This window comes from Dromiciops gliroides, chromosome 1, assembly GCF_019393635.1.
Source record: "Dromiciops gliroides isolate mDroGli1 chromosome 1, mDroGli1.pri, whole genome shotgun sequence".
In the NCBI taxonomy this organism is placed as follows: domain Eukaryota; kingdom Metazoa; phylum Chordata; class Mammalia; order Microbiotheria; family Microbiotheriidae; genus Dromiciops; species Dromiciops gliroides.
Genome location: NC_057861.1, coordinates 622885161 through 622898412, shown reverse-complemented (window position 1 = coordinate 622898412; position 13252 = coordinate 622885161). Strand labels below are relative to the sequence as shown.

Below are 13252 nucleotides of genomic sequence, written 5' to 3'. Positions count from 1 at the left end.
AGGGAGGAAGCACTCTGTAGCCAACACTAACTTTGACATCTTCTTGATTATTCTTTCTCAACAGGATATTCTCTATCTAAATTTGATGTGATATCCCAGCAATTTCAAGGAGGAAGAGCCTTGGATCCCTGGGTCTCAGGGTTCCGAGAAATCAGTTTTGACGGATAGCCACAGAGGTGAGGAGCAAGTCAAGAGCTGTAAAACAATCTGAGATGCCACCCTTGATTGAAATGAAATCTGACAAACAGATTTTTGACTCCCACTAGTTTCTTGATTCCCAACTCAGGTAACTTTTCTAGCCTAGACAAATGAATGTTATGTACAACTCCGCCCTTCACTTTCTGACCCTAAAATTTCCCACTACTACATTCCCTCATTTTTTCACTATATTTCTAGTTATTAATCACTTTATTTAGAGTAACATATTTTCTTGAGATGCAAATCAGATCATTACTGTCTGAGCTAGAACTTAAGATACACCTACACTGGCTGGAGCCGCAGCCAGAGTGAGGTTGGTTAGTTTGGAGCTGCGGGGAGAGGCCCGGAGGGTCACGGGTGGGATGCCCCGGCCCTGCCCCTATGGAGCTGAAGGTGTGGGTGGATGGAGTCCAATGCATGGTCTGCGGCATCTCCAAGCAGACCACCTGTGAGGAAGTGGTCACTGCCCTAGCCCAAGCCCTAGGACAGACTGGCCACTATGTGCTCATCCAACGGCTCTGGGACAAGGAGTGGCAAATGTTGCCCCAGCAGTGCCCAGTGGGAGCTCAGGCCACATGTGGACAGTTTGCCCACTACGTCCAGTTTGTCCTATGGTAGACAGGGCCCAGCCTAGCTGAACGGCCTGCCTTGGACCCCTGTCTTCCCCCAGAGCAGGCCAGCCTTCCCCACAGGCCCCAGCCCCCTGCCCCCTGTGAGCCCCATAGGGGGTGGCCCTCCCCCCCTCCAGGAAGGAGCTCCGTCCCAGCAAAGGAGAATGTAGGAGGGAAGCTGTGGGGCCTGGAGCACCTGGTCCAGAGCAATGAGGCCGAGGAGGGCTTCTGGGAAGAGGAGCTCCGGCGGGAACTGGACCAGGAATTGGAGCACCAGGGCCACATGCGGGAGTTGTAGGCTACCACTGAGGACTGTGTCTGCTGCCTGCGGGAGCTGGATCCTCAGGCCCGAGCCCTGGAGGAGGAGATCCGCTGGAGGCAACAGCAACAGGAGGTGCCTGGCGCCCAGAGACCACAGGATGAGATGGTGGCTGCCCGGCTCCAGTGGGACCTGCAGACCCAGGGCCTGCAGAGTGAGAAGCTGGAGAGCAGCCTGGCTGTGGTGGGCTGGGCCCTGGCGGAGGCCCAGCAGAGCCTGCAAGTGAGGCCAGCCTGACCCACCACCCACTAGTTTATCCTGAAGGAAGGGGCCAGGCCCCTTCATAGCTCCCCTCTCCCACCCATCCAGGCCCAGGCCCAGGAGGTGGAGGAGTTGAACTGAGAGCTCAGACAGTGTAACCTGTAGCAACTCATCCAGGAGGCTGGGCCTGTGCTGGCCCCTCGGCCCCAGGGATCTGGCCCCAGCCAGGTGAGAGCCTTGGGAGCTGGGCACCAGGGGAACCCCATGGGGAATAACCTCTTTACCGGGGCTCCCCTGACTCACCCCATTTGCTGCAGGATCCTCTGGCCTTGCCAACAAACCCATCCCTAGCCTTCCTGAGATGTCCAGCCTGAGCTCCAAAGCCTACGTAAGTCTACTGCCCCTGCCCCTCCAGGAAGAGGGCACAGAGCAGAATCCCTGTGTGCCTGCCTGTCTGGCACCTTCCTCTGTGCCTCAGGCAGGGCCATGGCTGGCTGCTCACTTGGCCTCCTCGGCTCTCACAGTCATCTCTCTCTCAGAGGTAGCTTGCCTGAACACAGAGGCTGTGCTGAAGATGGTCACCGGCTGGCTGGTGACCTGCATCCCAGCCATTCAGCCGAACAGGGGAGCATTCATGCTGTACTGGACAGAGACGAGTGAAAGAACACTGGCAAAGGCAACTTGGGCTTGCAGGGGAGGTTTGGGACCACTCCGCCAGAGACCCATGGACAGAAGCCACTGGCCCCACAGGCCAGCCCAGGCTCCTCTGGCTGGATCCCTATAGTGTGGCCAGTAAAATCCTAGCGGGAGTGGGTGAGAGCTGTGGAATTGAGAAGCACCCCCCATTTCTCACTGTGTGAATCCCCTAGAATAAACGCACCAAAAGGAAAAAGAAAAAAAAAGATACACCTACATTTACTCCAATATGTAACAACTGTCTCCTGAACGTCATTCTTCTTTATGGCCCATTTGTGTAATTGTTCCCATAGAACTAACTGCTTGTTGGTAACATTGTTTCAGTTTACATGTTATATGTCATGTTTCACATAGTATATCATGACCGTGAATAATTTCAGGTGGGATATGCCTGTAATCTATTCTTTCTTCCATGGCTTCCTTTCTCCATGGCATAGGAAATGAGTTAACTGTTTGTATAAAACTTCATTTTATATTTGCAGGTTTTGAGACACAGTGAAAAAGAGAATACACAAGAGAAAATTTCTGGGAAATTGGAAACACATTTAAACATGTCACAGAAACCTAAAGGAGATTTTCAGAATTTGAAAGGAGGAGGAGCCTGGGAAAATGAGAATATATCAGAAACTTCTCTACCAGAGAAATAGGCAAAACTAAATCTCCAGAAAAGAGCCTCCAAGGATCTTGCAGACATGATTTTCCACCAAAAAATTCCTTCAGGAGAGAAAAACTATACATATCCTGAATGTGGGAAAAGCTTCAACCAGAGTTCTGAGCTTGCACAGCATAGGTGAATAAATATAGGGGGAAAATATTTACATAAATGTCATGACTGAGGGAAAACATTCACCTGGAGCTCACACCTTATTCAATACCAGAGAATTCACACAAGAGAAAAACCTTATGAGTGTAGTCAGTGTGGAAAACCTTTCAGTTTGAGTTCCAATCTTATTCAACACCTGAGAAACCATACAGGTAAGAAATCCCACAAATGTAAATGAATGTGGGAAGCGTTTCAGTCAGAACTCTGACCTTCTAAAGCATCATCACAATCAGACAGGAGATAAACCCTATAAACGCAATGAATGTGGAAAGAATTTTCAAGAAAATATGGAGCTTATTCAACGTCAGAGAATCCACTTGGGGGAAAAGCCCTATGAATGTAATGAATGTGGAAAAACATTCATTGGAGTTCACATCTCATTCAATATCAGAGAAACCATACAGGTTAGAAACCACATAAATGCAGTGATTGTGGGAAAAGCTACAGTCAGAGCTCTGACCTGAGAAAACACTGGCGGACCCATACTGGGGAGAAACCTCATAAATGCAGTGAATATGGAAGATGTTTTAGTCGAAGCTTGAGCTTCATCAGGCATGAGAGAACCCCAAATGGGGAGAAACCCTATGAATGTAACTGTTGTGGGAAAAGCTTCAGTAGGAGCTCAAATCTCATTCAGTATCAGAATTCATGTGCCACAGTCACCATGTGCCAGTTTGAACTTTGACATTTCTGGTCCTAATTTCCCTAATGCCTCACCTACTAGACAGGAAAAAGTGATAGAGTGAGACTGGGGAACTTTATTTGGAACATGAAATGGAATGTACTTGGAAAGCAGCAAGAAAAGGAAACAATTCTGGGAGCTCTGATGAGAAACGGTATATTCTTTGGGGATGGAAGTATACAGAATTGTAGAATTCTAAAAACAAGTGTCTTCTATTCTTGGCTAAAGCATTCTAGGAAATTTATAGTATATAACACTATAAACCCATTATATAAGCTCACTGAGAGCTCAGAACAAAAAACATGTTGAACATCAGATATTCTTATCTAGATAAAGCTTCAGGGGCATAGTATTCTCTAGTCTTTCCTAGCTAAGGAAATCTCCCTTTCCTCCCTGTCCACTCTGTGTTTTTCACAATAATTTTTGAGTTAGCAAGCTATTCAATACCAGAGGAGGAATTTAGATTTTGAAGAGGTTTCTTGGGGGAAATACCAACAATAAGTAGCCAAACCTTCACCTAAAGGACCTCACACCATTATTTCAGTGCTTTTCAATTATCTCATGAATTCTCTCTTCCATAAGAGTCAAGAGGTTCTGGACATCATGAGCACTACACATCACAAAAAATGAAATATATCGTGTGACCAAAGAGGAAATTATTGTTTATGTGGGAGTAATATCCGAATTAGACCATTAACAAGTTAAAGGAAAAAATCAGCATTACATTAGAAGGGAAAAGATAAGATATAGCAAAGAATTGAGTAATTTCAGATGAGCTGTTGATAAAAATCAGAAATGGGAAAAGGCAAAGATATTGAATTTGAATATCACTAATTGCTACAACAGTTTAACCAATGTTTTAAAGCAGCACAATGTGGGGGTCAAAAGAGCCCAGAACCTACCTTATCCAGCAATCTACTTGCCAGTCAGGGAGAGATGGAAGCCAAAAGCAACATAATTTAGAATACAAACTTATTTATAAATAACATTACAAAGGAAGATGGCATAGGGTTACAATGAGTATTGCCTCATAAAACATTTTTAAATGGTAGAAATGAAAACTTGGTGGGTGACCCAACACTGTTAAATGATTACAAGGCCATTCATAGATAAAAGTGTCAGGAAGACAACAAATAGAAAATGGTACATGATTTTCTTTTTTTTCCCTTAAATTTTTATTTTTTCATTGGCATGTTTTAAGAGCAGCTAGACCCCGTTTTTTCTTTTTGCCTTAGTTTTACTAACTTTATCTTTTATTTATTTTCTTTCATAAAAGTATTTTATTATTTTCCAGTTACATGTAGAGATAGTTTTCAACATTTGTTTTTATAAGATTTCTAGTTTCAAATTTTCATCCCTCAAGACAGCAAGTAATCTGATGTAGATTATATATGTACAATCACATTAAACATATTTCTGCATTAGTCATGCTGTGACAGAAGAATCAGAGGAAAAAGAAAAACAACAACAAAAACAATAGAAATCGTATGGTTCAATCTGCATCTAGATTCCACAGTTTTTTGTTTTTTTTTTCTGGATTTGGAGAGCATTTTCCATCATGAGTCCTTTGGAACTATCTTGGACCATTGTATTGCTGAGAAGAATCAAGTCTATCACAGTTGATCAACACATAATATTGTTGATACTGTATACAGTGTTCTTGTTCTGCTCATCTCACTCAGCATCAGTTCATGCAAGTCCAGGTTTCTCTGAAATCTGCCTGTACATCATTTCTTACAGCACAATAGTATTCCATTATACTCATTTACTTCAACTTGTTTAAGCCATTCCCCAATTGATGGGCAACCCCTCAATTTCTAATTCCTTACCACCACAAAAAGAGACGCAGTAAATGATTTTCAATAGTAATATATTAATCTAATTTCATCATCAGTGATAATAGAATATAAGTTTCTTCAGGGCAGGGACTATTTTCCCCCCCATTTTTGTCTTCCTATCCCTAACACCTTGCACTTTGTAGGGACAATTACATTTGTTTCTTTTTCTTTCTTTTTTTTTTTTTTTTGTGAGGCAATTGGAGGCCCAGGGTCACACAGCTAGTAAGTGTTAAGTGTCTGAGGCCGGATTTGAACTCAGGTACTCCTGAATCCAGGGCCGGTGCTCTATCCACTGTGCCACCTAGCTGCCCCTGACAATTACATTTGTGTGCTATATGGGGAATATGAAATGGCATTTAAAAGATGAAGTCAGGAAGTGTGACTGGACCAGATAAGGACACACCAAGGAACTCCATGCCCCATGCAGCATAGCTTTGAAACATTTAAGGACTGTTTTACAGTCTTGCGGGCAAGGAAAAAAAAATCAGACAATATTAATGCCCTCCAAAAGTGTTAAAGAGAACATCAATACCAATCCATATCTTTACTTACTTTACTTAAAATTTTTATGAGAATGATCTACACATACATTGAGATTACTGATGAAAATATTTGAATGAAAAGGCAGGCTTTCTTGAGGTCTGGATGGATACTCCAGATCTGCAGCAGACCACATTTTTAGAGTCATGCAGGTCAAAGGTACAGGGATGTGCTGATGATCTTTAGGGAGGTCAGTATGAAATGGAAAATGCATAAGACCTAGTTTCAGGATACCTGGTCCAAGTTTGATCCTAGCTTTGCTTCCTTTGGCAAGTCATTTAACTCCTAGGCCTGTTTCCTCAACTAGAAAAAAAAGGAGTTTAGGTTGTCTCTAAAGTCCCTTCCACCTTTACAATTTGTGAGAACATTAACTTTTCCCTATGGTTCATACTGAAGCCTGATAAACTTTGTTATCAGGAAGGTATATTTAAGCTACCCATCAGATCTACATTGTAAACCTATTTCTAATGTGAATCTCTTTTTTTTTCCTTCCCTTTTTCCTTTTTTTTTTTTTTTTTTGGGTGAGGCAATTGGGGTTAAGTGACTTGCCCAGGGTCACACAGCTAGTCAGTGTCAAGTGTCTAAGGTCGGATTTGAACTCAGGTCCTCCTGAATCCAGGGCTGGTGCTTTATCCACTGCACCACCTAGCTTCCCCTTAAACCTATTTCTATATTTGATGGAGGACAATTTGTACTAAGTTTTCATTGTCAATAGTCAGTTGTGGGGGCAGCTAGGTGGCTCAGTGGATAGAGCACAGGCCCTCGAGTCAGGAGGACCTGAGTTCAAATCTGGCCTCAGACACTTAACACTTACTAGCTGTGTGACCCTGGGCAAGTCACTTAACCCCAATTGCCTCACTAAAAAATAGTCAATTGTGTATTTGTCGAATTTCAGTGTTAAAGAATGGGGGGGGGCAGTTAGGTGGTACAGTGGATAAAGCACCAGCCCTGTATTCAGGAGGACGTGAGTTCAAATCCGATCTCAGACACTTGACACTTACTAGCTATGTGACCCTGGGCAAGTCACTTAACCCTCATTGCCCCACAAAAAAAAAAAAAAAAAGAATGTAGGGAATAACAGACAATGAACTGGACCCAGACTGGAGTAGAGTATCATTGGATTTCAGTACTTTCAATTATACTTGGCTTGCTTCAGCAAAAGCCTATATTCTCAACATCATTCTTCTGGTAAAGCTAGATGGCTGTGAATTATGTACTGTGGAAATTTATTTTGATTTGGGGACCCTACCTTTAGGCTGAGATTAGAAAGCCTTAGGCCCTCAGGGTCTCTCCCCCTCCTCCTCAGCTTCAGCTGAGTGAAAAAGCCCAGTTCGAATCACAGCAGGTGGGAAAGAGACATAGTGGAAAGAGACCGCAGGAAAGCAGTCAGGTTGTACATTTTATTTCCCTGTATTCTTAATTTTCAACAGTATCTCATAAATAAACTCTGCTTTTTTTATTTGGTTAAGAGGCTTTTTAATCTTTAGTTTATCAATTTGGGAGTGGAGCAGTGTGGTGGAACTTTACAAACAGCCCACATTAAATTAACAAAGTCAGATAGCCAAATAGTCAAAAGTCCCCAGATTAGTCCTCCACTCAGAAAGTTTAGTCCTCCAGTCAGCTTTAGTCCCCCCAAATTAAGTTAGTCATCAAAAATATTTTGCATTTTAATGGCGACCACAAAGGGACTTATGGCCCAATTATAATTTCTCTAAACTTATCATTTTTCATATACTCATAATTTTTCATAAATCCAATTATATAATTTTTCCAGGTTAGATATAGTTATTAATAATTAATTTTTTGTACACTACCATCACAGTCTCAGGAAATTATATATTGCCAAAGGGCAATAGATAGACACATGGTAGAAGTAAGCCACGAAGTTGTATACAAGAAGTAGTATGGCAAAAATATGAGACAATAAGTGAATAGCCCCTGTGCTACATTATTACCCCCAGGTAAAATTTTAATAATCAAGAAAGGCATTGAATGGATCTTCTACACAGTAAGTATGGAAAGACATGGAAAAGAATTGGATGAGAAGAGAAGGGAGAAATTGCCATCTATGGTGTGAGCACCCACACTGAATAGTTGTTTTAAATTGCTTTTTCTTATCCAGATTAAACACCCCAATAGTTGTTTTTCTTCCTTCCTATAGATATTTGTCCTAGACTCTCCTTGTACTATTTTCTGCTGGAAAGAGACTACAGAACTGATGAAAAGTCTTACATATCAAGTGTAGTGGGAGGATTTTCATTAAATTCTGAGTGTTTATGATAAAAGCCTACATTAATAATATAGGCTTTAGGGGCAGCTAGATGGTGCAGTGGATAGAGCACCGGCCCTGGAGTCAGGAGTACCCGAGTTCAAATCAGGCCTCAGACGCTTAACACTTATTGGCTGTGTGACCCTGGGCAAGTCCCTTAACCCCAATTGCCTCACACACACACACACACACACACACACACAATATATATATATATATATATATATATATATATATATATAGGCTTTACAAGTGACAAAGAACTTTCTTTACAGCCCTCCTGTGAGGTGGTGCAAGTCTCTGTCCTGGATAGACCAGGTCCGGGGGACTGTGTTTGTTTAAGGGCACTCCATTTTAGGAATGATTAGTGATATCTATGGGAGGCTAACAAAGATGATGAAGAAATTGAGGACATGGCATATGGAATTGGTTGAAGGAGTTGGGAATGTGTAGCCTGGGAAATAGCAGGCTTAGGAATATGATAGTTGTCTTCAGATATTTTAAGGATTGCCATAGGGAAGAAGGATCAGACTTGTTTTACTGACCCCCAAAGGTCAGAAGTAAAAGCAGTGGCTGAAAGTTACAAAGAGGCAAAATTTGACCTGATGTAAAGAAAACCTTACTAACAAGTCCAAAAGTAGAGTAAGTGTCATTGAAGGCAGTATGACCCCCATCACTGAAAGTTTGGTTGTTGCACATGTTGTGGAAAGCATGCTTCCCTAAAGTAAATACATTCATAGTGGTGACCTTGGATAGGTCACTTAACCTCTTTTAGTTTTCTCATCTATAAAAAAGGGGTTTGGACTGGATTTTCTTTAATATCCCTTCTAGTTGTAAATCTGTGATCTTAAGGACATCAGAAAAATGGGAGAAGGGCTATGTATGGATCCAATCCTTATTTTACTAATGAAGGAATTCTGGGTGTGGAAACGAATTTTCTTTTTTCTTTCTTTTTTTTGGTGGGGCAGTAAGGGTTAAATGACTTGCCCAGGGTCACATAGCTAGTAAATGTCAAGTGTCTGAGGTAACATTTGAACTCATGTCCTCCTGAATCTGGGTCCAGCGCTTTATCCACTGCACCACCTAGCTGCCCCCAAGGAAACTAATTTCCAAAAGTGAGTTGTTGCGTTGGGAAAACTTACAGCTCCAGAAGTCAAAGAGTTTCTTCTTCTGACCACCCCCTGAAGCCAGCCAAAAGCTATACTTGGCATGATCTCTTTGGATAGAGAACTCCAAAAACACACGTGCCCTGCAGAGTCATAAGGACCCAGAGGAGAGAATGCTAAATAGCTTGCTTTAGATCTTCAAAGAATGTAGCTTTTTTGGGAATCGCACTTGAAAGAATGACTTGGAAAATTGTCCTTCATTTTCAATGAGAATCATCAGGGTGATGTCATTACTTGCAGTGGACTGGATTTAAGTGAGGCAGGGCTGTGCAAAGTCACCAGCCTCACTTTCCTCCAGAGCCATCTGGGTCCACTGGCAAGATATACATCTGGATGACTGGAGATGGCCCCGGATGTTTAAAGCAATTGGGGTTAAGTGACTTGCCCATGGTCACATAGCTAGTAAGCGTCTGAGGTGAGATTTGAAATCAGGTCCTCCTGACTTCAGGGCCATTGCTTTATTCACTGTGCCACCTAGCAGCTCCAACTTGGAAAATAGAGGCCATGAGGATACCCAGGTGGAAAAGGTCAAGTTCAATAAAACTACTTTTTTCTTAGATTGTGAGGAAGTGAGTGTCAGTAGCTTACTCAGAATATTCACTCTCTTCCCCAAAACTGGACTGAGCAGGCTGAACCCTGGAATTTCTTAGTTGATTTTCCACTCTTTGTCCCTCTTAAGGACCAACATCTGATGTAGGGGCTTAGTCAATGCAGTCTCATCTGGCCCAGTCAACAGTATCATCAGTGTAGTGGGGCACATCAATGCACTCATGTAGAGAAGCCTCTTTTGTGTCATTGTGCATCAGAATGTGGCAGTATGAGAAGTGTTCTGGTGACTATGGGGAAGGATGATAAAAGTAGAGTGGATTCTTACATGAAAGAGAACTGTTTCTTACTAGTCTCAGTCATAGTAATAAAGAAAGAAGCATTGGTGAGGTTAATCACCTCATAGGTCTCACAGTGGGCCTGGGTTGCCCAGTCTATGGCGTTGTTGTTCAGGTACAGCTGTAGTGATGGAGATGATAACCTTATTCAGCTCTCTGTAGTAGATCATAAGCTGCCAGGTGCTGTCCACCTTCATAGGCCACACTGGATCGTTCTAAGAAGTGGTATAACAAGATACTCCTATTTCACTGCCCTCCCCCCACCTGATATTATTTGGTGTTAACTACACTGGATGGTTTTTGATAACTCCAGCTATTATCATTTATCCCTATAACCTATCCACACCCCCTCACCCCAATTTTGCTATTCATAGATCATTGATTTAGGGCTGGAAGGAACCTCAGAAGCAATTTAGTCTCTAGGGGCAACTGACAACAGAGATCTTGGTTTGTTTTTGGTTTTTTTTTTTTTTTAGTGAGGCAATTGGGGTTAAGTGACTTGCCCAGGGTCACACAGCTATTAAGTGTTAAGTGTCTGAGGCCGGATTTGAACTCAGGTACTCCTGACTCCAGGGCCGGTGCTCTATCCACTGTGCCATCTAGCTGCCCCCGAGATCTTGGTTTTTAAGGATCAGGCAATGAAGGGTGAGGGGCAGCTAATGGAGCTTGTTAGAGCACATGTCAAAAGGGCTCTGTTGATGGAGGTAGGAACTGGCACAATAAAGGCAAGGATGCATCTGGGAACAAAGAAACTTAGTCCAGGGAGTACCATCTCCAAACTAGCATTTCGGAGCTATCTCATCCCACTAACTGACTGTGCCAAATAGCAGGGATGGGCCCTACTTGGTCCATGAAACTGGGTTCCAGTATATCAGAACAAAATGAGGTCATTCCAATAGTTAACACAAGTTTAACTAAGCTACAGCATACAAAGGATATATAAATACTGGATTATCTTTTTTTTCTGTATATATATATATATATATATATACAGAAAAATATATATTTTATATATATATATATTTATATATATTTATATATAAATATTATATATAATTATATTATATATTATATTATATAATTATTATATAATTATATATAATTTTTATATATTTTATATATTATATATATATATATATATATATATATATACAGAAAAAAAAGATAATCCAGTATTTTGGGTAGATCCGTCCCCTCTTGTCTCCATATGGAAAAGTATCTGGTCATCCATCAGGGTAGGTTGTGATGACTCATGTGATCCTGGATAGTCCAACAAGTCTGGAGAGCCCAGAATGCACCAGGAATGTACCTTGTTAGACTCTTAGCTAATCAGGAAACCACATCAATATTGACAGAGGCTACCAGGAAGGTGAATTGCAGGCCAAGTCTTAGTCCCCAGCCAGTAAAGTCCTATGGATATCTTTGTCACTTTTCAAGGTAATACTAGCCTAACCCGGTTGGAGGAGTTAGCCCTGGTAGGGGTCCTATCACACTAGCACTATGAAGACATGATCCTTGGCCTCCATTTGAGGGGACAAGACATAAATATCTACCTAAAATGGTTATTGACAAATATAAGACTGCAAAATCGAGTACTAAAGGTACAGTGTGGACTGAGGAATATATTGAATATTTTGCAACTTGCAAAATTGGTATAGCTACTAAAGGATTACAAAGATCTAGAGTTGGGATAACTTTAGAGATCATTTAGACCAACTTATTTCACAAATGAGGAAAGTGGGGTTCTGTAGAGGTCACATACATAGGTGGTAGATGGCAGGTCTAGTACCTAGGTTCTCCCAGGAGGAGTTGACAGAATACATTTGTTGTTGTCAGGTTGACAGCAATATTTCATTATCCTTCAGCAGGGTACTAAACAACCCCTCTAACCTTTATTGTAATAATAATAATAATGACCACAACAAGGGGATAGGGGAAAGATACATTCCTGTAACTTTGAATACATTAAGTACCTTTTTGTTTCTACTGAGGATCAGTTGAAAATAAAAAATATAAAAAATGTTAAAATAATAATAACATTTATGGAGCTTTAAGGTTTGCAAAGTACTTTACACATATATCTCATTTGTTTACAACAACCCTGGGAGGGAGCCACTATTATTATCCCCATTTTACAGATAGGGAACTGAAGCAGACAAGTTAAATGACTTGCCTAAGGTCACACAGTGAATTTCCAGGGTTTTATTTGAATCGAGGTCCAGTGCTCTGTCCACTAAACCGGGGCCTCTTAAACTTTTTCCACTTATGACTGTTTACACCCAAGAAATCATTATGTGACCCCAAGTATATAGGTATATAAAATAGGTATACATAACTTTTTACTGTTGCCAAATTTTTTGCATCCCCCACATTCAGTTATGTGACCCCATACGGGGTTCTGACCTACAGTTTAAGAAGCTTTGCATTAAACTAAAAATTTGTTGGTTGAAAGGGGGTTGTGAGTAGAAAAAGTTTTAAGAAGCCCTGCATTAAACCACCCAGCTGCCTCTATCCTTCAGTTCACATCCTTCCACACCACTTTAGCTACACACCACCTGGGTAATTCATTAGTTCTCACACTTCTCAGAACTGCACTTCCTCTAAGATCTCAAGCTCTTAAATTCCATTCTGTCCCGTGTCCTCCTTTCCTGCCTATGCCACTCTCTTCTTTAAACTTATTCCACTCTCTTATTGTGGCCTTTGATCTCTTGACCTTTTCCTGTTATCCTTAGTCTTATCTCATCCATCTTGACTTCATTTGCTTCTATACCCATCCTTGACATCATGGTTTGCCAGTTGAATATTTCCACTAGCTCCTTTCTCAGAATCTTCTTTCTGACTTTCCATGGTCCCTAACTTGTAAAATAGGCATTCCTGGATAATCTTTGCCACTGATTCCATCCCTTCCATTTCTCAAAACTTTAGCATCATCAAGTTGCCCAGTCAAGGGTGAGCTATCCCTACTGGCTATTAGCTCCAATATCGCTGCCTTTGCTCTTCCTCCCATTCTGTTCCAATTCTTCCC

At 41.6% G+C, this 13252-nt stretch overlaps 1 pseudogene; it reads left to right on the top strand.

Annotated features, from left to right (window-relative positions):
- The first annotated feature begins 564 nt into the window (after positions 1-564).
- LOC122752841 overlaps positions 565-13252 on the top strand; it is a 16858-nt pseudogene continuing 4170 nt past the window's right edge.